The sequence below is a fragment of the Anser cygnoides genome, chromosome 14 (assembly GCF_040182565.1).
Source record: "Anser cygnoides isolate HZ-2024a breed goose chromosome 14, Taihu_goose_T2T_genome, whole genome shotgun sequence".
In the NCBI taxonomy this organism is placed as follows: domain Eukaryota; kingdom Metazoa; phylum Chordata; class Aves; order Anseriformes; family Anatidae; genus Anser; species Anser cygnoides.
In genome coordinates, this window is record NC_089886.1 from 6,702,160 (window position 1) to 6,728,319 (window position 26,160).

At 41.7% G+C, this 26,160-nt stretch overlaps 1 long non-coding RNA gene across 1 annotated transcript; it reads left to right on the forward strand.

Moving 5' to 3' along the window:
- Positions 1-7,725: 7,725 nt before the first annotated feature.
- LOC136786372 (uncharacterized) lies at positions 7,726-20,050 on the forward strand. Its single transcript, XR_010824878.1, has 3 exons — positions 7,726-7,776; positions 9,998-10,152; positions 18,005-20,050. It is a non-coding gene; the product is annotated as an uncharacterized lncRNA (long non-coding RNA).
- Positions 20,051-26,160: the final 6,110 nt, after the last annotated feature.

Consider the following 26,160-nt stretch of genomic DNA (forward strand, 5'->3'; position numbering starts at 1 on the left):
AAGAATTTCCTGTCAAAGAAAAGCAACCACCAGATGTCATTGCAGGATAAATTGTTTTAAATATTACTGTTCAAAGAGCACAAAATGATTTCACTGGTTTGCCAGCAATCCCATGCAAGGTATCACTGGGACCTCAGGAAATGCCTCTTTAATCACAACAAAGCTTCCAGGGACCCCTTGCATCTATTTAATTTGTGTAATACAACAAGAGCACTAAAAGGGGTCCAGACGTAATCCTGCTTTAGCACCTGGAAGGTGTTCTGGCATATGGTACTTCCCAAACATCTCCAGCTGTTCATTGCTACCCCCCAGCCATGTCCCACAGAATCAGAGATGAGGGACACGTACCGGATCTCCATCCCTCATATCCATGTTGTGGTACACCAACACAAAGCAGCCCCCAGTGGATGATAGACTCGAATACATTTGGCTCAAAATAGTGCACCTGAGCTCATGCTCCTTCCTGCTGACTCCAGCCGGGTGGATACTGGGCTGGTAACAGCAGCTTTCTGCACATGGTGCACCAGTGTTCAATCTTGGAGCGCCTCTGCTAAGACCTCTGCTGCTGCACTCTCTGTTTCTAGGCTGTGGTTTCCCCAGTAACACTGAGACCTGTAGGAAGTGAATGAGCATACATAATTATAAAACACAAAATGGGGAGCTTCTGTGCTTTGTAAGAGCTTTTTTGGCTTTGCTGGCAGTATTCCTCCTCCAAACGTGAGTGTGGATTACTGACCACCAGAGGTCCCTTCCAGCCAACATTTCTCTGGTTCTACTACTGAGAGAGTCTCAGTTTGTTTTTCCCTTTTGTTTGAGGGAAGGAACTGAGAAGCTGGACTATATATATATTTACTTATTTTGGCAGAGAATGAGAATTTTGGTATTTAAGATTTTATGTGTTGTATTTTGGATTCCTTTGCAGGTTAAACCCTGTTAACAAATAGAGTGTCAAAAACAGCAATTATCATTACTCACATCCAGCTACGTAAATGGATGGGGAAATGCTACTGAAGGTGTGTATGGCTGTCATGTCCAGCAATTTTCTGTGTGATGGTGGGATGAGATGAGGGAAGAAAATTTTCATAATTGTACTGAATTCACATGAAGAAAACAAAGGAACAGAAAATAAATTATTATTGGCATTGAGCTATTCTTATGGCTAAGCTTGGGGTTATGCCAGGCATAACACATGTAGGACTTCTGTTAGGTGTCACTCAAACAGATGCCAATTAGGCTGCATGTGTTAGACTTTCCTGTTTGGTTTTCACCCTTCAGACATAATTGAAGCACAGGGTTATCCTCTAGCCAATTCAGTTTTTCCTAATAACTAAAAATGCCTTCATTTTGAATGTTACAGGACACACTGTTTTGTCTCCCAGAAGATCTTCCACAATGTTCGGGACAAGCCCGTGGTTCTCTCTGAATCACTTTCTCACTTGGCGCATACAGAATTCAGTGGAGCTCTGCTGACATAAGCAGAGCATCTGTCTCTTGAACTCCAAAAGTAGACCTAATAGTGACGTGTTGTGCATGTGTTGATGTGTGTTGGTTCCTTTTATCAGGAGGCAATATGTTCTATACAATTCCTTCTTGCTGACAGTTCCCTTGCAGCTCATCACATCTTCTAGAGAACTAGGATGAGGGAATGGCACCTCTTCTGAAATTTCGCAGATGGTAGCATGCCATGACATCCAAAGAATAAAAATACGTTCTCTCCATTTGAGCTGCTTTGGATCTGGCCTGATCTTATGACATTCCTATTTGTATGCCCAAGGTGGAACCAGTTTAGAAACAAATATCATGATAAATGAATAATAGAGCCAAGATACAATTACACACACATTCAAAGAAAATTAGGATTGCAAAATTAAACACTACAAAATTAGGAAAGGTGGACCTAAATCAGCTCTTTTGGATCATACCGATGCAGATCATCCTTAATTGCATGATCACATACTGTTTCTTCCACTGTCTCATCAACTTACAGGATGGATGATGTTCACTTAGTAAGCAGCTGTTCCATATTTTGTTTTCTCTTTGTTTTTCAGAATGTTGCCCTGTATGTTATTTATTGCAATGCATTACTGACTTGTTCTGAGATGAAGATTATGCCTTTTTTTTTTTTTTTTTTTTCCTGGGATCATACAGGGAAATGACTCAGAAATCAAACAATCCTCACCTTCTTCCCTACCTTCCCTCTAAAAGTGAGTAATGTAACAACTTAAGTACCATGCTGTGAGACTGCACTCTCTCATGTTTCCCAATATTTTTCCAGTATTTCCTCATCTGTATATATCTTGATCTATATCTTGTCTCTTTGTTCAGCCTGTAAATGGCTTGGGATAAAGCATCCTTGTGCTTTCAGCTTGCTAAAACCAAACTACCCTACAGCAACATTTGGTTTTCTCATCTAACATGTATTTTTTCTACCTTCTTCCAGGACATTCTTGAGGTTTTTCAGCAAGCTCAGAGGAGCATAGAGTTGTCAGCAGGATATTACAGTGACAGATGATTTAGAAAACTCCAAGGCTGATCAGTTTTAATGGAGTCATGCTGAGGTGCAGCAAGCATGGTGAGCCCATATCGTTCCCGCATGAAATAGAATTTCTCAAAGGACACCACGGCAGAGCCCAGAATCCACAACCTTACAGACTGGAACTGTTTTCATCTTCTTCTGTCTCTGATTTCTGCAATCATTTTGTGTACCTAAATGGATTGTCCAAATTGGAAAAGACAGAAACAAACAAAACAAAACCGTTACGACCAACAATAAAACCCTACCCTCCTGTGAATAAGGAAGGTTGGGGAACAGAGATAACAAGTAGATAGACTATCCTGTGGCTCCCTTCTGTAAGGACACATTCACATAAAGTTGCTGTTCCAAACTAATTGCCTTTGCTGAATCATTCACAGAATCATGCAGGCCACAGACTGTAATTATCATGTCATAATTATCACTTCAATAGCACAAAGAGTGCACTCTTATCTGATATGATAAAATAGTTCAATTAATTTTAAACAGAAGGAAACACTAGTACATCCTTACAGCCTGGCCACAAAGACAAAGCAAGCTGTCAGCATTAGATTATTGATTTCATGTTCTCTCCTGGCTTTATTAATTTTCGTTCATGCATTACAGTCACCATTTTTCATGCACTTAATTTGGCATAATACAGATGAAAAAGAGTAAGATTAGATATAAATTGAGGAGAGAGACAGGAATAAAGGAAAGAGAGGTAAACTATGGTTAATATTTGCAGTGGAGGTACTGGTGATTTAAGCAAGCCAGAATCTGGTCCCACTGTGAACAAAAGGTTGCAGGGTGGAAAAGGGAGAGGAATTGCTTATTGCTGTCAGTGGCAGGGCTTCTGCTTCTCTTGACAAATCAAAAGAGGTAGCTGCAAAATTAAAGCTTATATCTGAAGCAAGGGAATTCTACAAAGGAATAGAACAAAAGTACCCGTTAATGACAATGCTTCCAAATTTTTCAGCTCGATAGTTTTCATAAGCAGTTTCCTTTGGGCTTGCTCCTGCTGTGTGCTTCGGGGGCAATTGCTGTGTAGCATGTCAGAGTAATTCTCTGTAATGTTACCTGATCAGTCAATAGTGCTGTGCTTTTAAACAACATGGTGAGCCGGGGAATCTCATAGGAAACCTAATGTACAAGGTTGTGGTAAACTAATTCTTTTAGCATCAGAAAACTTTCCAATGAGTGCATTGTGTTACCATGGTTGCAAGACATTTCACTATTCCAGAACTATCGCCTGTCAGCCCTGCTCGAGAAATAATAGAAAAGTCTGAAATAAATAGTTCAGAAAGAAATTGGGGTTAAAGAGTTAAGATTAGGGTTAAATTTAGGGTCAGTGATTCTCCTGTTTTCTAATGAGAAAGGCAGAAAAAGCCTTGTATAGGAGGGAAGCTGTATTTAAGGACCACAGCAAGCAGAAGACCCCAGGATGTACCTGCACTGCAGAGCCTGCAGCTCCGGGAGGGAAGGACCGTGCAGCTGTATCATGGGCTGCTTGTGTTCATGCTGTGCCAACACCAGGACTGCAATCACCTCGCTGGGTCCCTTTGGCAGCACAGAAGGTGTGGGAGGTGGTAGAGGACTGCTGTCTCCCCAGCCTCTAAAGCTGTAACTGGGGCTTCATAACAGCATGTGTTTGCATTGTGGGGCACCTTGGGTTTCTGCAAAACCCAAGGCCTGTGCTGGGCTGGAAGGTTCCAGGGGTTTATGAAAGGCTTCTTTTTAGGGTAGGTAGGAGATTTGAATTATATAAACCAAGGAAATTCCAGTGGTGACTGCACCCACGAGATGACATTCGACAGATCATAGCCAAATTACATGATAAGCAGGGATAAATAAGGTTTGATCACAAAATCAAAAGTTAGGTTCTGCCCTGAGTTTGCAGTTTCTTTTCTTAGGTATCTCAAAAGATGAGTCAAAACCATCTGAATGCCTTCGGCAGACTCTGCTAATCAGGGTCTCAGCAAGGCTTGGTACAATAAACTTCAAGACACCCAGCATTTCCTTCAAAGCATAATGAACTTTGCAGTGGCTTGTTGTCCCTCACTCTCCATCTCAGTGCCTCACAATCTCTACTGCAATTATCCTTACAGCATACCTTAGGTGGGCCTCTTTCTCACAACAGGTTGTACAGCGAATTAGTACAGCAATTAGGCTTTTCAGATACCCTAGTTAAACATCTAAAGTTTTCTTTGACATACCCAGGTCTGAATGATCTAAGTGAGCATACCTGAACTTCTGTAATGCAGAGACTTTACTTGAATTTCCCAAAGCTCTAGTAGTTTATTGTCATTTCCATCCTAGATGTGTACCTAAAGATCTGGCGCTGTTCAAAAATAAATGGATGAGTTATGCACTTCCCTTTGAAATCTGAACTAAATTTTGCGATGAGGCAGTCAACAAAATAAAAAAAGATTTATCTGAGATACCAGTCCCAGCTCTTTCTGCTGACGGAGACTCATGTCCTGCAGTATTACACACTTTGGCAGTAATTCCTCATCACTCTTCCCTTGAGGGGGAAGCTGACAAACAGCAAGGCCAAGAGCTGCCTTCAGCTAGAACACAAGCATGCGGTTTGAGGCTGCCACGGATGCCTGCCAGGCACATAGCCAATGGCGCTGAAGTTTGATGTGGCTGATTTTCAGATCATAAGAATTCTGTATTGCCAAAATGGTAAAAATAACACGGTGCCTTTTAGTTTGTACTGAGACTTCTGCAAATTTAGTTTATACGGAAATCTAATAGCAAGATTCAAGAAAACACACAATTCCAAAAGCAGCTTTGGGGTTCTGCCTTTTGGTCACCTCAAAAGCCAGGCTTTGCATCCAGTAGCTGGCTTCATGTTGCAAACCTTTTCCCTGTAATACAAGCTCTGAAAACTGAACTCTGCCCTCTATCAACTGACATCTTTTTTCGGCATGTCCCATATTAGAGGCAAAGAACAGGGGTTATATGGTGTAACAGCATCGTAGGACTGAACATAGTTCTTGAAGGAAAACAGAGCCAGTAGTGTTTGCCATCCTCCAGGGTGATGTCAAACAGGTATCCACAAATAAATCTATAAAATCTTTGTACACAGCACAAAGAGGGAATCATTGATTGTAGCTGCCTTTGACCAACTAGAGAATCAGATAGGTGCTACAAAGAGATAAGAGGACACTAGATTGTTTGTCAGTCTGGCCATGGAAAAATTTGCCTTAGCAAAATTTCTGGGCAGTCCGAGAAGACCCAGCTAGACTTCAGTCCCTCCTGATGTTCTCCACAGTATGACACTGCTTCCCGGGCTCTTTTGCAGACACTAACAGATCTGTGCTACAGACCAGTGAGTCTTCCCTTGTGGTAATGGCCAGACAACCACCAGCGAATACTGCTGTCAGAAACCACGAGGTAAGAAATTCTATACCACATAATACGTTATCTCTTCATCCACTCTTCTCGTGCTAGCTATATGCTCCACTAAAATGAGAAAGGAGCCTCCATGGAGCTGCTCCCTAACTGACCATCATTAAAGCAGGTACAAGGGAGCATTGATCGCTGGATCTGCTGGAGGAAAATAATCTACTAGGGGACAGATCTGGTGCTCTGTGCTAAACTAAACAATTTGTCTCTTGGTCTTGGACAGCCTTGAGGCTGACAACCACTAACTATGGCTGAACCACAACAGAGACCAAATAAATATTTTAGAATAAAGCCTAAGGATCCAGTTCAACAAAATAATTCAATGCATGTTTTAACCGTCGCATCAGGGTTCAGTAACAACAGCAGCTGACTCGTAGTGGTTTAAGCTAATTCACTTGTTCACCCATGTAAGGTAAGCTAAGGGTGCCCCTGCACCCAGGAGATGATAGCATTCAGCTCACCTGCAGCAGCTGGCTCACTGGATATACTGCAACATTAAATGAGTGTCCATATTCAGAAGAAAAAGCAATAGTGATGTCTGCTTCACTTTTTCTCTTTCTGGTCCATGCAATACAGAGTGCATTGTTTATTATTTTCTCCACATAGATGTCACACACCATGTGTTACCTGATTATCTCATACCCAGGGAAGTGGGTGACTCCTGATGCAAATTTTGATTACTGAGATTGCCTGCTTCTCAAAGACGACATCAAAAATAAGCAGAGAAATCTTAATCACATTATCAATTTGATCTAGTTCTAAGGACCTAGACAAAACCCAGTAGCTAAAAGCAGCAAGCAGAGATAATAAACAGAGTTTCTGCCTAGATGTAAGAATCCACCCAATCAATTACTCCTTGGCACATCACTGCTTAGGAGTGAACATCACTTAATTAATGTAGCAAGTGCAGTTACAAAGGAATTTATGTATTTATAGAAAAATGACATTTTTTTCTGAAAGTAAAGATGTAAAATGCATTAATGTATTTATGCATGCCTCACTTACATAAAAAGAGCTTAGCGTGCTAGTTGATGTTAATAGCAAAGCTTCCACTGACTACACTGATGCATAAATTTTTGACACATGTGCACAAGTCAGGTAGTGTATTTGCATACTAAGCAGGGAATTTGAGTTCTAGCTTTCTGGGGCAGAAACTGCTTCTGATTGCGTGTGATGCATAGCACAGGGAGGTTGACAGTGCTAATCGAAAGTTAACAAGCAGGAAGGATTTGTTCTTTGAAAGCTGAAATTTCCAAGTAATCCTTCACACCTAATCCAGCTTGAGCTAAGGAATGGGAGAAGAATTTCAACTGGACTTTTGTGACCTCTTCTAAAGATTGTCAGTCAAGTTTCTGCTCTCCCAGAGAGACAGGCATAGTTTTGGCCTGGTCAGTGACATAAATAAGGAGAGAATACTGCACAAAAGCAAACTGGAAAAAAAGTTTCATCGCATTTCTCTAAATTGACGTTTTTTTTTGGGGTGGCTGCCAGATGCATGCCAATGCCTCTCTCGTATTGTTTGGGATTTGCTGGTTTCAGCACTAAAGTGAACAGCAATGGAAGCTTTCAGTGTGTTTGAAGATTAATTTCACATAATCGCAACAAAGCTGAAGTCAACAAGCTGAATTTAATTACTACCCTGACAGCTGGGAGGCAATTAATGCCCTTAAACTTTCAAGCGCTCCCTCGCTTGTATTTTTCCCCTTGTCTTACTCCTACTAATTAGAAACATGCTTCAGGGTACAGCTGACCATGGTGTTAAATTACCACCTTGTCATCAGAACTACAAAAACCTCCCAGTTAGACATCACCTCTTTCACCAGATTGAGGATCAAGGCCATCTCTGAACAGTATGTATGAGCTGCAGAGTACTGCTAATGCTTTTCTGTTTTAGGGTATCTCCCAACATATTCATTCTCAGGGACCTATAACTAAAGGAATATCCCATTTTGACTGTGGTAGGGATATTTTTATCACCTTATATAAAGCATATAAAGAACTTTTCCTGTCGTGCTTAATATATCCCATCTTGTATGTGAAAGGAGTGGGGTTGCACATCTCTGGGGATAGTAAGCATAAAAAGTTTCCAGTTGTAATGGCATCATTAAGAGAGGGTTGCACACCACATACAGAATCAGGACCATTGCGCTTTACGCAAGAACTGGAACAAATATGCTGATTGAAAATACTGCCATTTGGAATTTCATCCCCAGATAAAGTTTCAGTGTATAGGTTCATTGCGAATCAGGCAAACATGAACTTCTCATAGGATCAGGGATTTTAGCGTGTGTTTTTGTATTTTCAGTATTACTAAAATTAAATTCCCAAACTAAATTAACAAAATTAAAATATTTTGTTTTATTGGATTGATGTAAATATCTCTCATTTCTGTCAACATTAAACAGCATTTTCCTGTTCCAACACCTTCACTAATGCACTTAAAGTTGTTTATCAGCTGATGACTGTGGTGCTATGTTGAGGACCACATAGAAGTCCACAATATACATCTGCATGTACATCCAGTACATCCTATTACAGAGCCCAAAGAGGGTTCAGAAACCAATCCCCCAACAAAACATATCCCCAATGACGCAATAAAACAATGCAGTGTATCACTTTATTGAAGAAGTTAAGAATATCACAGGTAGGCTGCTTCAGTTAAACATAATATTTTATTTTGATTTTCCTCCATGGAAAAAAGAATGATAGTTCCCCAAACAGTTATATTTGTGAAATTGTCGGATAGTGCAAAACCTGCGTTCTTAAGGGTTCAGATCAGAATACATTTGGCTTTTTTGAAAACACTACCTACATTGTACAAAGAGGTCAGTGGAGTTACTGCTGGGACTGGAAGCCCTTGTGGCTTCCTCCCTGGTTGTGTTCTTGCGCTTGCTAAGCCTTGCCACTGGCAAATCCCAGCTACTCCTGTGTGTGCTCAGTCTGACTGCTGTCAGCAGAACAGAATCTGGAAAAGAAACTCTGCCCAATAGTTTTGCTTTATGTCTACATTTCAGCGAGTACTGGCAATTAATGATCTGTTGGTAAATTAACACTGCACATGGCAATTGACTGTGGTAATGAAGTTATAGAGTCTTCTTTATGGTTTATTAGTACAATAATAACCCACACTCAGCATGTAATAATGGCACACAGTTAAATTAAAGACTTGCTGATGCCTTATAAACCATTTTGAGAAACATTCTTGTAGCAATCGGTAATAGTCTTCCCTGTGAGTGCAGGCAGGCTTTGCTCTGTATTCTGTGGATATGGTTTTGTCAATATATTTTTTCTATTACTCTTACATTACTAACAAAGCAGGTCAGATAGTGGAAAAACAAATTGACTGGAGCATTCACTTCAAGTTGAACTAATTTTTAAGTACTTTGTGTGAAAAATCAGTCTTGGCTCCTTCAGACTGCATCTATTTCTTTTGCTATTATGAAATACAACACTAGAGTTGTTCATCACTTTCCTCTCAGACAGAGTCACCAGCTGAATTTTACAGTGTTTCTCAACACTTGGCAACTTGAATTGCCTGTGCAGCTTTTTTTAAGATGAGCAGAGACTAAATCTATCCTCCGCAGTCAGCCAGGTGAAACATATTGTTGTGACCCAGGTGTTAAAACGAACTTCCCTCAATCTTTCTACTTCATATGTGTGAGGGAGATCCTCCCTGTTCAGAGGTGAGGCCTGATCCAGATTCCCTGCCTGTTCACTATCCGATGCCAGAAGTGGCAAGGCCTTCACGCTGGGCCTGAGCTCTCTGTCCTGTGCCAGCTCAAACCACCCAGCCGAGCCTGGCACCAAAGTACTTTCAGATCTGCTTTATAGCCCCTACTGTAATACAGGAGCATTATTTCTGTCTGTCTTCTGCAGGAATGGCAAGTGCTTTGCTTTATTCAGTGTTGCAATATAGGATTCACGCAGTGAATGATCGGGCTCTTAGAGGAGCCTGTAATGGCATCTGTACACCGAATTTAACAACTGACAAAGATATCTGGAACTCTCCAGACTTGTCTCTGCGGGAAGCCAAAGCAATGCTTAGGGAAGCTATTATCTGTTTCTTTCCAGAAAAGCTGCGTTTCCTTCCTCCAGCGCCCAGCGTGCAGTACTGGCCACTAGAGGACATCCCAGACCTGGGCAACTGCTGGCCCCATTCACAAAGCCACGCTGAGGCCAAGGTCCTAGTCTGCCTCGATTCAATATTAGAGCTGACTGGTTTTTGGGTGAGTTGATTTTTTCTCTTTTTGTCTGATAGGACGGGTATAGGAATATGGGAGGAAAATTGTCTTTTCCCTACTCTTTACCTGTCTTGTTTGCTTAAACTGAAAACTCATTAGGGAATGGCCAAGTCTGGTGTGAGGCTTGACTGTAGGCTGAGGTATTACCCCGATGTCTGATTCAAGATTTTCTCTTAGACAAAATACTGAGATGACACTGTAGTCAGTGTGCATAATGCACTGCCCCAACAGGAGCAAATAGTTTGTTACAGAGGAAACAATTTGGTTGCTGAAATGTTTGCTTGCAGTTCAAAAAGATGTCAGGTCATGCCCCTAAACTAAACAAAATGGCGTTCATTGTGCTGATGTAGGCATGCTCACAGGGGCCACACGGGGATTTCTGCGTCTTTCACCTGTGTTCATGAAAGAAACCCCTTGAAACTTTTTACTTTACCTTTTATAAACGCTAGACTACAGACCAGAACAGTGACCGCTGCCTTCTCCTAGAAGTCATCTGAGGAGGTGGCCAACCCATAAAAATATGATGTGACTTTGGGGATGTGCATAAAATTTCACTTTATTCAGTGCAAGGAGGCTGAATAGCGGCTCTGAGGAGCTCTCAAAACTTCTCTCCATTCACTGCAGTGGGACACTCATCTTCTTAAACTAAGGCTGCAGATACCTCACTCTACGCCCAGCCCAGTGTTTAGTGCGTTTTTTTTGTGTCTGCATGGAACAGACACGATCTAAAACTTCCTTTGTGATAAACATCTATAGCTCCTATATCACCTCCTGCTTGCCAGCTTTTGCAGATTCTTCATCAGGCAGTAGGTCTATTTTAATGCCAACTCTCCCTTTATTTTATCCCTTAGAAAGGCTTAATCGACATTATATAAGTTCCTTGCAGCAGAAAGCTTTTCTTCTTTTGAGCACTTTTGTAATATTACCGTCTTTAAGACTGCTCCCATTAAGGAGCTTAAAATCTTCCTGAGGTCTCCAGGTTAACCTCTTAAGACTGACAGCATTTTCTAGCCACTTCTGACACTATCATTTCCTTGAATTGCCAAATTCCCCTCTCTCCTCTGTTCATACATGCACTGCAAGAAGTTTCTCAAGCAATTTAGGAAATACTCGACAGGTTCTGCTGAAGCTGAATGTCCTAACGGGGGAATGGAGAAGTCAGCAGGGAAATGGAGAGCGTGCAGCTGCGTCCTGCTGTTGCAAGACAGTCTGCTCTAATTGTCATTCAGCTGCTCCTAGCTGGTCACTTCCATGCCCGGATTCAAAATGCTAATCCAGAGCTTCTCATTAATTAATGAGCTTTGCCCAGTGGGAATCTGCTTACTGGGGGGTATCTGTGCCTGAGATGAGCAGCTTCTCTAGAAATCTAATATCCTCAGCAGGAGATGCTCAGTAAACTCAGATGTGTGCACATGCACTAATTAACATGTAATAAATACACCTAGCAATGCCAGAGTTTAAAGACAGGCTCATAAATGCTGACTGGACTCAAGGAGCTGTAATGACTCCTAATGAGCAATTATGAGTGATGACTTCCTTTTTGTTTAGTGTTTTGGAAAATGCTTATCTAGTGACAGTGTGAAATAAAGACTTGCAGGAACAAATGGAGCAGCTCAGTCTATGGCTTCCCTCCATCTTATAAAGGGAATGATTTCTCTTGTAGCTATTTCACCAGGGCTCTTTGTGGCTTGTCCTTGCCCTGGCCCTTCTGGCTAATGGGACACTATTTCATTGGCCTGTTAGTCACCACTAGATAGCAACATCTTTCCTTCTTTTGCAGTATGGGAAGAATTTCAGCTGCATTTTGTTATGGTTCAAGTCATCCTCTCACTGCCCTAAGAAGTAATCCAAGCTTTTTCACTCTATTTCCATAGAAACCACTGTCACACTCTCTTTGACCTTTATAAAAACAAGAGGTTACTGATATTACTCTCTGTTCATTTCAGAAGAACACAAATATTCATACTAAAATAACACAGAAAGCATCTGTTCCTCCCCATTTTCAGAGCAGAGCCCTTGAGGTGTTCAGGGACATCAAACTGGAGAGCTGTGCAACTTCTGCTCAAAAAAAGGGAACATGGGCTGCATCCCAGGGCAGGCGGATGGATTAGAGGACCTCTTGGGATCCTTTTAATTTTAATCCATAGGGCCATAGCCAGAGCAGAACTGAATGTTCAGAGGGTGTGAATTTAGGGGGGCTGTGGGCTCAGGAATGCAGATTACATATATTTGTAACATGCTGCTTTGGAGATTAACTGTAAGGATTAAGTCTGGGACATTCAGATTCCAAAGCACAACTCTTTTGTTCGGGAAAAACAGACATCTGTATCTTCCATTTCTGTTTGAAGGCAGAAGGCAGCCAGCCCCACTTTTAACACAAGTTATGCAGTGGGCTGGAGACAGCTCAATGCTGATTTCAGAACTTCTATTATGTTTTAGATGAGGCAACTGAGAAGCCACTAAGGTTTTCTGGTTATTGATTGCCGTGCTTAAAATACAGTGACAGATGCTCAGTGCTAAGGCCTACTCCCTCCAATGAGATAGATAGAATGAAAAAAAATGTTTGGATGTTAAAAGGGTAACATCAGCAGCATCAGCACCTCTGAGAGATCTCAAATCTGAGCATGCAACTACCTATCGCTTTGTAAAACTTTGATCTGAAGCAACATGGGTAATAAGTGAAAACAAGCTGGCTTATTTTCATTGATCACATGCCAATAAATCCTCCTCCTGTCATCTCTGGACAATTTCATCTCCATCGCTCCCTTCTCTCTCAAACTGCTCAGACATCTTCATTGAAGAAAAAGAGAGAATGCATGACACATTGTGTTTGTAGGTTACCTTTGAATTCAGACTAATTTGCAACCTGATCACACAATTTCTGAAAAACCAACACATAACAGTGCTTGCTATTTTTTTTTCCAGTCTGCTATAATTTTTCAGAAAAGAGAATTTATCTAGACAGGAGTCTTCCCGACACTTTAGTACAGAGTTATGGGTTTACAACTCCTTGTACCAATCAAAATACGTGCTCTATATGTTCTGTTTGCCAAATTAGCCTTGTTAACACTTAATATTTTATTGAAATCACTGGATCACTATGGCAAGGGAAGTGTTTCATTCTGTTGGCTATGGTTTGGGTGATATGTGACTGAGACAACAGCCTCGTGGATGAATTTACTCCTTCCTAATATTGCCAACGCCTACTGTCCAGGAAAGTTTTTGTGCTAGAGAAAGAGCAGCTGTAGGTATTATGTCTAGCAAAAGCCAGGAAGTAGAACTGCTTTTCACGGTCCTTTTCTTTCATTGCAATCAAACTCTTCTGAGTCCTGTTGCAGACAGGAATGAAAACACATTTTCTTCTGACCAGCCTAATTCGCTATAGCAGCTCATGTTTAATTGGCTACAAATTAATAAAATAACTGCTATTTTCAAGAGACCAAATATCCACTGTCTCCAAAGGAAATATTTGGAAGGACACTTTCAGTTGTTCTAACACCAGCTTTTTTTTATTTCCACCAAAGTCCACTTCTCTTGTATGACTAATAGAAACAGAGGATGTGCAAGTACAGGATGAAAGGTCAGGCTCCAAACCTCAGCTACATCTTTATCAAGCAGAAGTAGTCTGTCATCTGTGCAGTGAGCACATCGTGGCCAAGTGACCTAAGCGCTCTGAGGGGCCCAGCAATCAGTCCAGCCACTGGGATATTTAAACTTTGGGTAATGATGCAAAGAGGCTTCATTTTCTTCCAGGAAGTTTTCCCAGCTTTTGATAGCAGTTATGAATCTTTGACTGCATCAACTATTTGCAGTCTGCCAGCAAAACCTCATAGACTGTGATTTTCATAAAGTTTCATCTCATAAGCATTACACAGGCTTATTTTGCAGTAAGAGAGATTCAGGTATGTACAAGAGAGGGGATACTGGTCTGTGCCAAACCAACTTTTAAAGGAGAAAGAACAAATGAACAGCTTGGAAGTCACTTCTCATCTCTAGGCAACTGAGACTCCCATAATGGCAGCTAGGCTCAGCTCAGACTGTAAATCAATTCTTGATTACCATATCCAGTGAGAGCATTACTACTTGGGTTACTGATGATGATAAAGTAGGTTGTTAACAATGAGCCTGGACAAAGCGAGTGATTTTAATAGTTGAAATGTTATCCTCTCTAAAGAAGTCATAATAATAATGCAATATTATTGAGCCTTTCTACTATGAAGGCATCTGTCTGCCTAAAACTGATAGGGCAGAGTGCATTTGAATTTCTTCTGCAGGAAAGAAATGATGAAGCTTTATAACTGCTCTCTCTCGCTCTCTCTTTTTTTTTTCTTTGTTTCCTGAACATGGCAATAACTATATTTAGTCTCTTCTTCTTTTTTTTTTCTTTTTTTAAAAAAAACTTGCTACACATCGGGACTCATTGCTACACAGGACAATACTGCCCTGCTGCTACGGATTTACTGTTTAAGTTAATACAAATGGGGGTAACCGTAAGTGCACACAGATATTTTCATATCAGAAATAATGGAAGAAGTAGCCTTAGCAAAGGCAGTTCTTTTTTTTTTCCTGCTTTGTGCTTCCTATCCATTCGTTTGTGAGAAATCGGCACCAGAATGTCCACACCAGAAGGTGTTAAGTGTTCCTACTGTAAACCAAGCACAGACATGTCCATCCATCAAAAAAGCACCAGAAACACTTCCTTTCCTTTCCAAAGGGGCAGAAAGTATGCAGCTTCCATAGATTTCAGTAGGATTCCTGAATGTTTAGCATGTCAGAAACAATGCAGAAAACACTGGTAAATATTGCTTATGCATATGGGTTACCTAACAGCACCTGAAATAGCACAACAGGTTTTCATAACCCTGACCTGAAACGACACTGCAAGATTTGATAACCCATGCTCTGAAGCACAGCAGCACTGATATTAATACATTTCTCAGACACAGGTTTTGGATGACTCAGGAGACTGAACACATCTAATCTCGAGGTCATTGGATTTAAATCCCAATGACTCCTGAATCTAATAACAGCACAAAATGTAGCTCTAACCATCCCAGGCAGGTTAATTTGGAGGGGACAATCTGCTTATCTGGCTTTCCACCCGCCCAAAGTATGTCTATTTATTTATTTATCTATTTATTTTTAATAATGTATGCTTTGTAGCCACAGACCTGCAGTATCAGAAACATGATTGAGCTATTCATGTGAGAACATGATTTAAATGCTGATTGGGCTGCACCCAGAAAGATATTGCCTGGATCTTTACAAATGAGAGGGCTAGTTAATGTTAATGCATGCAACTACTTATCCAGCCATCTAATTTGATCTGCTTTGGAACTTAACACAACCTCCATCATCAGACTGAGTGACTTTTGTTTAATCAACTCCTACTGCTTAATGAGTGGGGTGATCAGCATACAAGCAGGGGATTTGATGTGTAGTATGTCCAGTGTTAGTGGAGGACAACACCTAACAGAACTTCTCCTTCCTACTTTTCTCCATTTCCTAAAATGTGGGTTTTCCCATATGCTAAGCATAATCCCCGATCCACTATCAATTAGCTTGCTATTAGAAAATCATTATGGGATTGCTGTACCTAGTAACTCAAAGGAGCAGACCAAGCCTAGAATATGAACATACTTGGTTATAAAATATCTACCCCAGTCAGATGTCTCTGACTATCAAGATTTGAACAAATTCACCCATCTCTTCTGCAGGTATCTACTTTTCTCTGAACAACTATGTTATAGGAATGTGCTGCTAAATAAAACATCAGCATGCTTGCAGGAGTTGTTTCATGTTGCCCACTGCACAGAACTGTTCAGTAATCACCTGCATGATTAAGATTATGTGCAAGACAGAGTGACTTTTCTAAGTCATCAGTGCATACTGAGGATAGGGATAGCTGGATGGGTAGATGATACTGAACAGAATGAACTGAAGTAGGAGATATAGAAGACTCTTAAGTCCAGCCTGTTATTCTTCTGGTATCTAAATATTACCAAGAAGATGACTGAATCTCATTTACAAGCATAAATCATGTTTGGACAAACAAGCTCCCACCTCTGGAACCAATAATCAAATTGTGTTCTTTAAATATGAGTTATACTTAAAGCAGCCTTCTGAAAGAGTCCTGGTTTTGGAATATGAAATGCGGAGAGGTGTGAAATCCTTCAAAGTGGCCCTCAAGTCAACTGAAGTTGCAAGCGATCAGCCGGTGCTCAGCACATCCCAGCCTTATGTCTAATCTTGCTCTAAATTCAACTATTAACAACTCCGTTCACCAAAGAAATACCCATACCCCCTCCTATTCATGTCCTCTGAACGTGAATCGTAGTTGATCTTGTGTCAGCTAATTAGCAGTGTTCGTTAATCTCATATTCCAAACTGACTATGTTAAGAATATCCTGGATTATTGTTCGGTTTCATTTGTACCGGTAGTGCCACATTCTTCATTGTTGTTCTTAAACCCAGTGGGGTTCTCGTGATCTTTGTCTGTCTCCTGTGATTCCAGTATATCCCAGGACAGCTTTGACTACGATTGCTGGGCTCGTTTTACACAAATACTTTTAAAGAAAGGCTTTTCAAAACTGTTTTTTACATCAGGTACTGCCTAAATAACATGCTGTTTCCAAAGCCTGGAGGCAGCTGTTTGCATCTGAAGAAATGCTCTCAAAATGAGTTTGACAGCTTCACTTCTTGTGGAAGAAGTCACTCATGCAAAGTTATTCCTGCTCATGGATGCTTATCTTCCAAGTCCAGGGCAGAATTGACTTTGGACTCAGATTACCTTTCCTGCCAGGCCCGTGTCAATGCTTCTCCCACATGCCAGCCTTTTTGGAACTGCTTTTAGATTTCTTTAACTGAAGAGCATATTGTAAAGCTCTGTTATTGTTACTCTTCATTTCCCCTTCCTACACAGCATGAAATTCTATCACGCAATCAAGCAGCTAACCCCAGGACCACTATGTTTAATGCTCTCCTAATGCCTGCGAGTAGGAAGTATAAATGCTAGAAATTTATCTAGGTGCCATGTGGAATAAGTTTATCCATCTTTGGGGACAAATTATACCAGCTCTCCAAGAGCAGAAGAGACTGCGCAGCAGGGACACACAAGGGGAAACTTTGGCCAAAACCAGCACGATGCTCTGCACTACCTGAAACGCCCGTGCCAAACTGCTTTTATTCTAAAGCAGTATTGAAAAACCTCCCATGCAGTGAACTGCTCAATACTTCATTTATCTATTGCATCTTGCAAGGGTATAGGACTGAGTTAACTCTGCCAAGATTTTCAATACAGGAGGTTAATATAAACCCAAGGCATTTCTTCCAAGCCCTATTGTACTCAACAGCTAGAAATAACAGCTTGTCTGCTTCCTGTACAGTAGAAGCAAAGAAATAGTAGGGCCTTTAGAAGGAGAACCTAAATGCAAGCCAATCATCTTCCTCCTGGCTCCTGCTGGCTCTCGTCTCCAATTACAAAGGCATAATTCACTATCCAAGCTATTTCTACAGCATTTCAAACTGGGCACTGAAGTATCAAAAGTTATTGTTAGCCTGCTATGCTCAAGGGAAGTGAAATAAGGAGGAGATAATAGAAAGACAGAAATGACCCAGATCAGTGAGATATTCTTTATGGTTTATCACAAAGGAGTTTCCCAAGAGACCTTCATGTCATGCCCCATGCACACACACACAGCACAACCCAGAAAGATAATGAGGGAGGGAAAACTGCAGTTTGTATCAGTACGAGCACTGGTTTCTTTCATGACTTCTATTCCCATGAAAATATTTTCTCTCTGTATCTCTATGTGCATGGCCATACTTTCTCCTCTAGGTGACACTGTGTCTGCTTGGAATCCAGAGCTGGAATGGCAGGAGCCCTTCAGCACTGGAAAAGTCATGTGGAAGAAAATTGCACCAGCACCTGCATACACTATTCTTGTCTCCAGTGATTTCTGTACAATTCAGAGTTGCTTGCTTAAGGACTCAAAGCCACTGAATCTCAATACCTCAGCAGGAGCTGGTATTATACATGTGCAATCCGTGGTGTGAGCAAAGCTGCAGGAATGGTTTGTGTATGCATATGTCTATATATAGGTAGCTACCTCTTGGTTTGTCTGGCTCTGTTTACAAACATCACGAGGCCAAAGGCTGCAAAGCAATTTGCAGCCCTGGGCAAATCTGCTTTTCAGTGGATAAAATTCAGTGCAGGAGTGGGCTAATAGCACTGACAAGCTGGGAGAGTAAAACAGACTGACTGAGTCTAGACACTGCAAAGAGCCTGGCGCTTATAGTTTAAGCTGACTGCATGTGCTCTCTCCAGGGGAGAGAGATTTCCCTGGGGAGGAAGGTTTCAGAAGTTAGGCTTGCATCCGAAGTGCCCTGGAATGCCTCTGATTTCCCCAAGGCTACTCCCTAGTTGCTGTGAAGTAATTTGGATCAGTTTTAGACTCGTGACAGTTCAAATGTATAAATAGTACAAACAGATTAATTAGCAACAAAGCAGGAAATAAATGCAGATGGCTCTAAGGGAATTAACAGAAATGCTGCTCCTTTTAGTCTGTACCTCAAAAGTTGACAGCAGGACTCAGAAACTCATGACTTTTCTGAGAAAATAAAGACTAAATTTCTTCTCGTTCCACCAGTTTCAGGGTAAAATTTTGCCCTCTCTCCTGAATAAGATGGCTCCAAAGGATCAGGTCAAAATCTGGATGACAGGCACCTAATGCAAAGATATCCAGGTTTAGGGGTATTTTCCTGGGGGCACCATTAGCTACCCCTTGGTTAGAAATGTCTTGCAAAGAACACGGAGTAAAACAGACAGGGAGCAGCAGGTTAATGCACATGTCCAAGCTTCAAGTGCAGTTACTTCTCTTCAAAAATCTGGGAAGAGGAATCACTGGAAGCGGGGTGGAGAAGGTGAACTCTGAAGAAGGTTTCCTAATGACTCATCACCCCCAAGAGAAGAAAGACACAGCTTAAAATTGATCCCTTCCTTCTTTGTTTGTTTGGAAGATGGAAGAGCAGGATTTCTTAGCTTGCTCAGAGCATGGGCTGCCAGTTTCGCATTGCAGTGTCAGAAGGCCAATACCAGCCCAGGTCTCTACAAATTGACTCTCAATTTTACTCTGTGTAGTGAATAAACAAACCTTCCTCTGTAAGATTGAATTAATTTGGATTTATTTGCCTACGTATAGACATTGCATACGTTTTCATTTAGGCAGTTTGCACTGTCAAAGTGGCTCGTCTGGCTTAGCCTTCAATTTCTGCCCATGCAGGCAGAATTCAGAGTGGCTTTTGCAGGCTTTTTGACCATGGGAAGGACAAATCCAGCTCAATATCATCAGAGGAAAAGAAGTTAAATGAAGTTTCACTGAAGTACATGGAGTGGTTGCCATAGCAAAAGTGATGGAAGCCTCTTCATTTTAGCTGTAGAGAGCAGGGCTGACAAATGCATGTGGTACTATACTCTCTGGAACATTTCCGCAGCTGAGATGTACATCTCCTCTAATTTACGCTTTCCTGATCAAGAAATGAACTGAGAGAGAAAGGAAAAATTAAGGAAGAAAACTTTCCCCTTCTGAAAAGGGACACCAACCCTGCAGACCTCAGAGGAAGGCTGGTGAAAGGGAAGAGGCTGTGGATTCAAAGGGGAGAAGGTACAAGATGCCTCCCTCCAGCTGAGACCTGAGTGCAGTGACCCAGACAAATATTCTTTGTTTTGGCCACAGAATCCTATTGTTTGCCAATGGATATGTTGACCCAACCTCTCAGTGAATCTGTCTTTTTTTTCTTGCCTCAGTGAGCACAGAGATCCCAGGAGTGAATGTTGTTGATAATTTACAATTCTCCATTGAATGCTGAGTTTGTCCCACTAGGTCTTACTCCATTCTGATGTGTTTCTTTTGGCTTTAACTGATAACTCCAGGGAGGACTTAAGTACCTCATTTATTTCTGTCCCATGAGGGAAAAAAGATAACAGCAAAGAAAAAAAATCTTTTATTTTTAACGTTCAATTTTGATATTCCTTCACTTCCTCAAGGATTTTGTTTTCTCACATCACACCCCATCAAAGGCTCTGGTTTGTAAGTGAGTAATAGCTTGTTCTCTGTCCTCTCATCATCCACCCCCACAAATACTCCTGCCTGGCTCCCAGTGCCATACCATCCTCACGTCCATGAGTGGGTGTGCTAGAGCTTCTACATATCAATAGTAATTGGGAAAAAAAAACAAATCTGTGGTCTTGCCTGGGTCAGCGCCTGCTAGGGGAGCACCAGGAGTTTGTGGGAAGCATGCTGCAGATCATGCAGAAGGACAAAAAAAGAACTCCTAGGTCCCAGAGTACCAGCTACAGGTATCTATCACACAATACTTTTGCAAACCACTTAAGCTTCAGCTTATAGATTAATACTTATTTTATGTGTTCTCTCTATACCTAATGAATACTGCAGAGTGTTGTTGCCCTGGGAGAGCTTTCCAGTAAACAAACTTGCTGCAGCTGGTTTACAAGGCTAGCACATTCTGGGCTCTCAGTGAGGTTCCTATATTTTGGGGGAAAAGAAGTTGCAAGACTATCTGGAGCCAGGTCTCCTGTAAAGCCCTTTCTTTATAGCGTCCATCTAGCTTCCGTCAGTCCTTGCCTTTTAGCAACTCATCATTTGCTCTATAATCAATTTTAGCCTCTAAAATCTGCGTATGAGCTCCCATTCCATTTCAGCCCATCTCCATAGAAAACTGGTAACAAAGAGGTGGGCTTGAGCTTTCTTCTTTCCAAATCTTTCCTTCCCCACCACTGATTTATCTCTTGCCATTTTAATTCTGTTACTACAGCAACCTTGTATTTCTTGCTTTGGCGAAGTTGACATGTTAGCATGGGGACACACACAAGGCCTCTCTAATCAGCACTTATGTGGTCTAAAACATTTAGTTCATCTGCTCAGAAGACTTATTAAAATGTTCGACCCATCTGCTGTGGGAGGCTCAAGTGAAGCTGGAGCCAATATTTTCCCACTCGGTTTCCTGTCATGCAGCCTGACCAAAGCCTCTCATTTCAGCAACACACAGCAATGGTGTGCCTCTACCATAAGGCAGAACACTTGCTTGTATGTGGTCTTTGGACACACTTAAAAGAATGTCAGCTCAGTCTTCTGCAGCGACTGTTGGATAAAATGCTGGAGAAATCATTTGCCTTTCAGAGTGCTAAATGCTAGAAAAACCGTTTGACTGCAACACAAGAAATTCAGAGGAACATCGTTCAGGATGCTTCCTGCATCCTCAAATGCTCAAAGGGAGACAAAATGGATGGGACCAGCCCCAAGGTCCCAGTCCCTCCAAGGAACCATTTAACCTGGCTGACAATATGGCACTTCCTTTTCCTGCTTTTCAGCATCTCATCGCCTGGAGAGCTGTGCAGCTTGCTCTGTTCCATTTTGATCTACTCCGTTACTCTTGTCTTCCCCAGAGGGAACATCACAATTTCCTTTAACTCCCTCGCCATCCTCTGGTACCATTCAGGCTGCCTGAATGCGATCGGCTGACCTGCGTTACGTTGCCTAAGTCTACAGCTTTCCTGAGGGAGTTGGAGGCGGTGGTGATTTTGCAAGATGTATAGCTCCATCATCTGAGTAGTTATAGCCATATCCATATCTGTGGGAAGCCATATCTGTATCTATAAGAGTTCATTCACAAAAGCATTTGTCTCCTCTCCAGCCTGCTGTGAGTGCTGGACTGTTAACAAAATGTGAAGTTTTCTGTTATCTTTGCTCAGCAGTTCTGCAATCCTCCCCAGCCATGGCCATGGAATACATTAGGAAGCTGAAGGTAGTTCCATGCCTATTTGTCCTACAACTTCTCTGCCCTTGAAGGGAGTGGCAGCAAGTCGGAAACAGGAGATGGGAGGTGGAGGGAGGCTGTGTGGTGTAAATTTGGCCAGCAGAAGACGGATGAGTACAATTTACACGGGAAGCACAGCGTGAGGATGAACAGCAAACAAAAATACCTTCAGCCAACTGTCTGGGCAATCACTGTCAATTGACTGAGGCATCTCTGAGAGCAGGTTTAATCACGCAAAGCCCTGCTTGCTCATCTCAGCTAATGGAGCTGATGGGTGCTTGTAGTCAAATCCCCTTCACGATGATCCTGTTTAGAAACCAAGTTGCATGGAGGGAAACCTGTTAAATAGTCAGTTCATCTTCCCATTACTGGTGGAATTTACTTCTTTAAGTAGCTCTAGGGATTACTGAGGTATTAAGGAAAGTGCTGTGACATTGAATTGTATTTCCTCTGCAAGGGGATGGCAGTGTGTAGTTGTCCTCTGTGGAGATCATGACAAGGAGTCTGTGATTTTGTGAAGGGCTCTTTGTGTGTGTGTGTGTGTGATGCTGTTTTGCTTTAGTTTTATAATGAGGAAAGAAAATCCAGTCTCACTGTCTATATTAAGGCCTTTAAAAGTGTTTAAAAACACCAAGAAACCCTTTAAAATGCAGACCTCATACTAGAGATAAAGCATCTACCCAGAGAAGAGATGCTTTGATGCCTTAGATGTATTTGTTTGTTTGTTTTAGAGGGGAGAAAAGAATGGTATGTTTTACTGATACAGCTATTAACCATCAAGATTGCCCAAAGGCATCAGCAGGTTCATTTAAAATGTAAATGAGCCTTTCCGGCATTCAGTTGCTCAGATTCTACAGGCTGCTATTATGTGAAATTGGATGGGGCCTTCACATGGCACAGCTGAACAGTTAGGCTGGCCTCCCTCTTCCACCCAATTATGGCCAATGTGAATGGCCACTCCTGTGGGCCTGAGAGCTTCTCTCCAGATTAGGGGAGTTACTTTATTATAGGAGACAGGGACAATTAACTGAGACCCTGTGCTGCTACCGAATTGTCTCCTTGGGAAATACCACTTAGCATCGCAAACAGCAAGTGGGCATTTATTCATGTCCTTCCTACACCCTTTTGGGAAGGATCATTCTTTTGAATTAATGCTTGGAGACTACCAGCTAAAAACAAGCATAAACCACAAAATGCAATTGGACTAAGGAAGGCTTTCTCTTTTCATTCTTAAGCACAGCATGCCTTGAGCTTAAATGGGGCTGCATTCGCCAGTGAGATCCCTTCCCAAACAGCGCCCTGGTGAATCACTCGAAATAACAGCTGAAGGAATACTTTTGCCTTGGAGTGATTCTGCATCAGGGACACGTTAAAGATTTGCATTGTCACTTTGTAAAGTTCTGCAATATTTTTTGATCCATAAAAGAAGGCTTGGGAGGCACGTCTCCCACTTAATGGGCAAGTCACGCTGTGGTGGATCATCTTGGTCTCCCAGAGAACGTTGGTCCCAAACCAAGAATTCCACTGCGCAAAGGATGTCAGGGTTTTGCCACTGGGATTTGTGTTGATGTGGAACAAAACACAATACCATCACCACTGATTTGGAGCTTGGTGATGGCAGAAGTACCAACAAACGAACAAGTGACAAGTGAGCTGCTGCAGCAGAAGGCTCAGAGTAGCAAAGATGGTTTGTGGAAAGGAGGCAAAAGCAACCAGAGAGATGGCTGTGGAGAGGGGATCCTGTCTTGTATAGCCTGATCAGATTGGCCTTGAAAATCTCACTTGTTTAATAAACCGAAGTGTAAGAATGCATTTTGGTAAGTTAGGAACAATGATGTGCTTTTCATGATGATGGTGATCAGCATCGTGGAAATGCAGTTTTGCAGATGTCTCTAGACTGGAGAGTGTTCATCAGAGTTTCAAAGAGCTTGATTGTGCATGACTGTGCATGTGCACACACACGTGCACTCTGAAAGCTAAACTCATGGATGTGCTTAGCGGAAAAACTTTAATTACACATTTGATAACTTTGTTTAGAGTATTAAATAACCCTAAACTTTTCCATTTCCTTTTTTTGTATATGAGAAAATCACTGCATTTTTCAAAATGTGCTGAAACTAATTAAGTTTAACTGTTAAGTTCAGAAGAAAAGAAGCTTCTTATCTAGCAACAAGTTTCCCAACTGCACTGCATGTTGCATAAGCAGGGTGAAATAAATAATAACAAAAAAACTGGAAACACTAAAGGAGATCTTAATTTCTGTTTCTATATCAGCTCTTCCATTACTTCTGCATATTCTGGCTTGTACTGCAGCCTCTGGATAGGACTTTCCTGCCCCTATTAAACATAATCAAGCACTTGGGGAACTTATTTCCATGTATCTAAAACAGAACCATGATTTGCATGTAATTAAAAGAGAAAACTAACTTGAATCTTTTCCGTTGGTTTTGAATACACTGCTTCTAAATGGAGCTCACCATGCTCCTATAACAACAATGCGAGTTATCCTAACTGATGCAATATTAATCGTTTCATTTAAGATTTTTAATTAAATTAAGAAAAAAAAATCTCTTGGGGTACATTCAAAGCTTGAAGAGGTAAGAAAGCAGCATGATGAGTAAGAAAAATTAATTTCTCTTTCAGTGAGAGATTTTAAGGGAGGGAGAGAAGGACATTTGTTTTTGTCATTTACCAGGATCTTGAGCTAAGGTAGGTGCATTGCCATTTGCAAGCTCTGCTTTTTGCAGTATAGGCTGGGATGAAGTCATTCTGACGGTCAATTGTGCTTTAAAAGGTTACTGGAGCGCCACCATCATCCATGCAATGATATAATGACTTATTGTTATCAAAGTCTGCTACACAAGGAACAGAATAATCTAAGCTTCAGCATTCAATACAGACACGTTGCGTTCATTTGAGAAATAAATAAATACATGTGATACCAGCACTGCCTGAAGCTAAGCTGATCTTATCTCACAACATCAGCCTTGGGATTGCAGAACTGTCCCTGGCAGTGTTTTATGTCTCTGCTTTGCTGAATAGTGGAACAAAAAGAAGAAAATTTGTAGGAGTGAAGCTTATGGCAAAAGAACAGAGAGGATGCGTTACACACTTGCAAAAAAACGAGTCTGCCACAGCAGGGCAAAATGTGCTGAATTACACTTGAAATCCCCGCAGAACTTCTGCTACTCCACATTTCTATTATAAGCCCAGCTCTCCTTGAATTTCTTACCCTGAATTTTGTACCGATCCTAGGTAGGCGTCTAGACATTACAGCTCTTTATGCTGATGGGCTTATTGAAAATTGCCTTCCTCTAGCTTGCTCTTCTACGATTAAGTTAGGGAGGAAAATAGTAGGGGGCCTCCTGCAGAAAGTGCACAAGACACCCTTGAGTCCTGCCAAGAGGGTTGTCAGCCGTGCCCCGGTGTGGAGACCCTGCCTGACAGCCTGTCAGATGGGGATTTCCTCCTCGCAGGGAAATGAAAGGAAAACCTACACCAATGTGTGTAAACCATCTTCCACTCGTCTTCCACAGCTCTCTTCCACTGTAGGTTAAAGCAGGAAAGTTTTTTTTTTTAATTATTATTATTATTTTATTATTATTATTATTATTTATTTCAAGAGACAATGAAGTCAGCATTGGTTGGAGTATCTCTTTTTCTGACTTTGGACAAATCCATCTTTTCCCTGGTGTTCATGGGGAAGGCCAAAGTCTTCACGTACAAGGCACTGCATGGCATAACGCCTAGAGGCAAGTTCTGAGCATTGCTGCCTTTCGCATAACCCTCCTGATTTCTGAGGGCTTGCAGGGGATGTGAGGCGGCCTGCTTTATCCTGTCGCTGCTGTTCCTGCCTCTCTTCTTTGCCTGCACACCCGGAGAGGCTGCGAACTCTGCGGTGGGGGAACTGCGCAGAGCAGAGGGAGGCTGGGAGGTGCTGCCATCTCTCCCGGTGCTCCTATGGAAGGAAACCTACAACACGGCTGGATGCTTTTTAACAGGATGTCTTCCACTGCGTTCTCCTCATGGCATGGCTGACGTTTGATTTTATTAACAAAACAGAGAAACGAGTGCAGAATTAACAGCAGGGGAAAGATTAGATTGCTAGAGCATCCTTTGGTGGTAAGAGCACAGGTCCGGAGAACTGGGAGCTGGGCT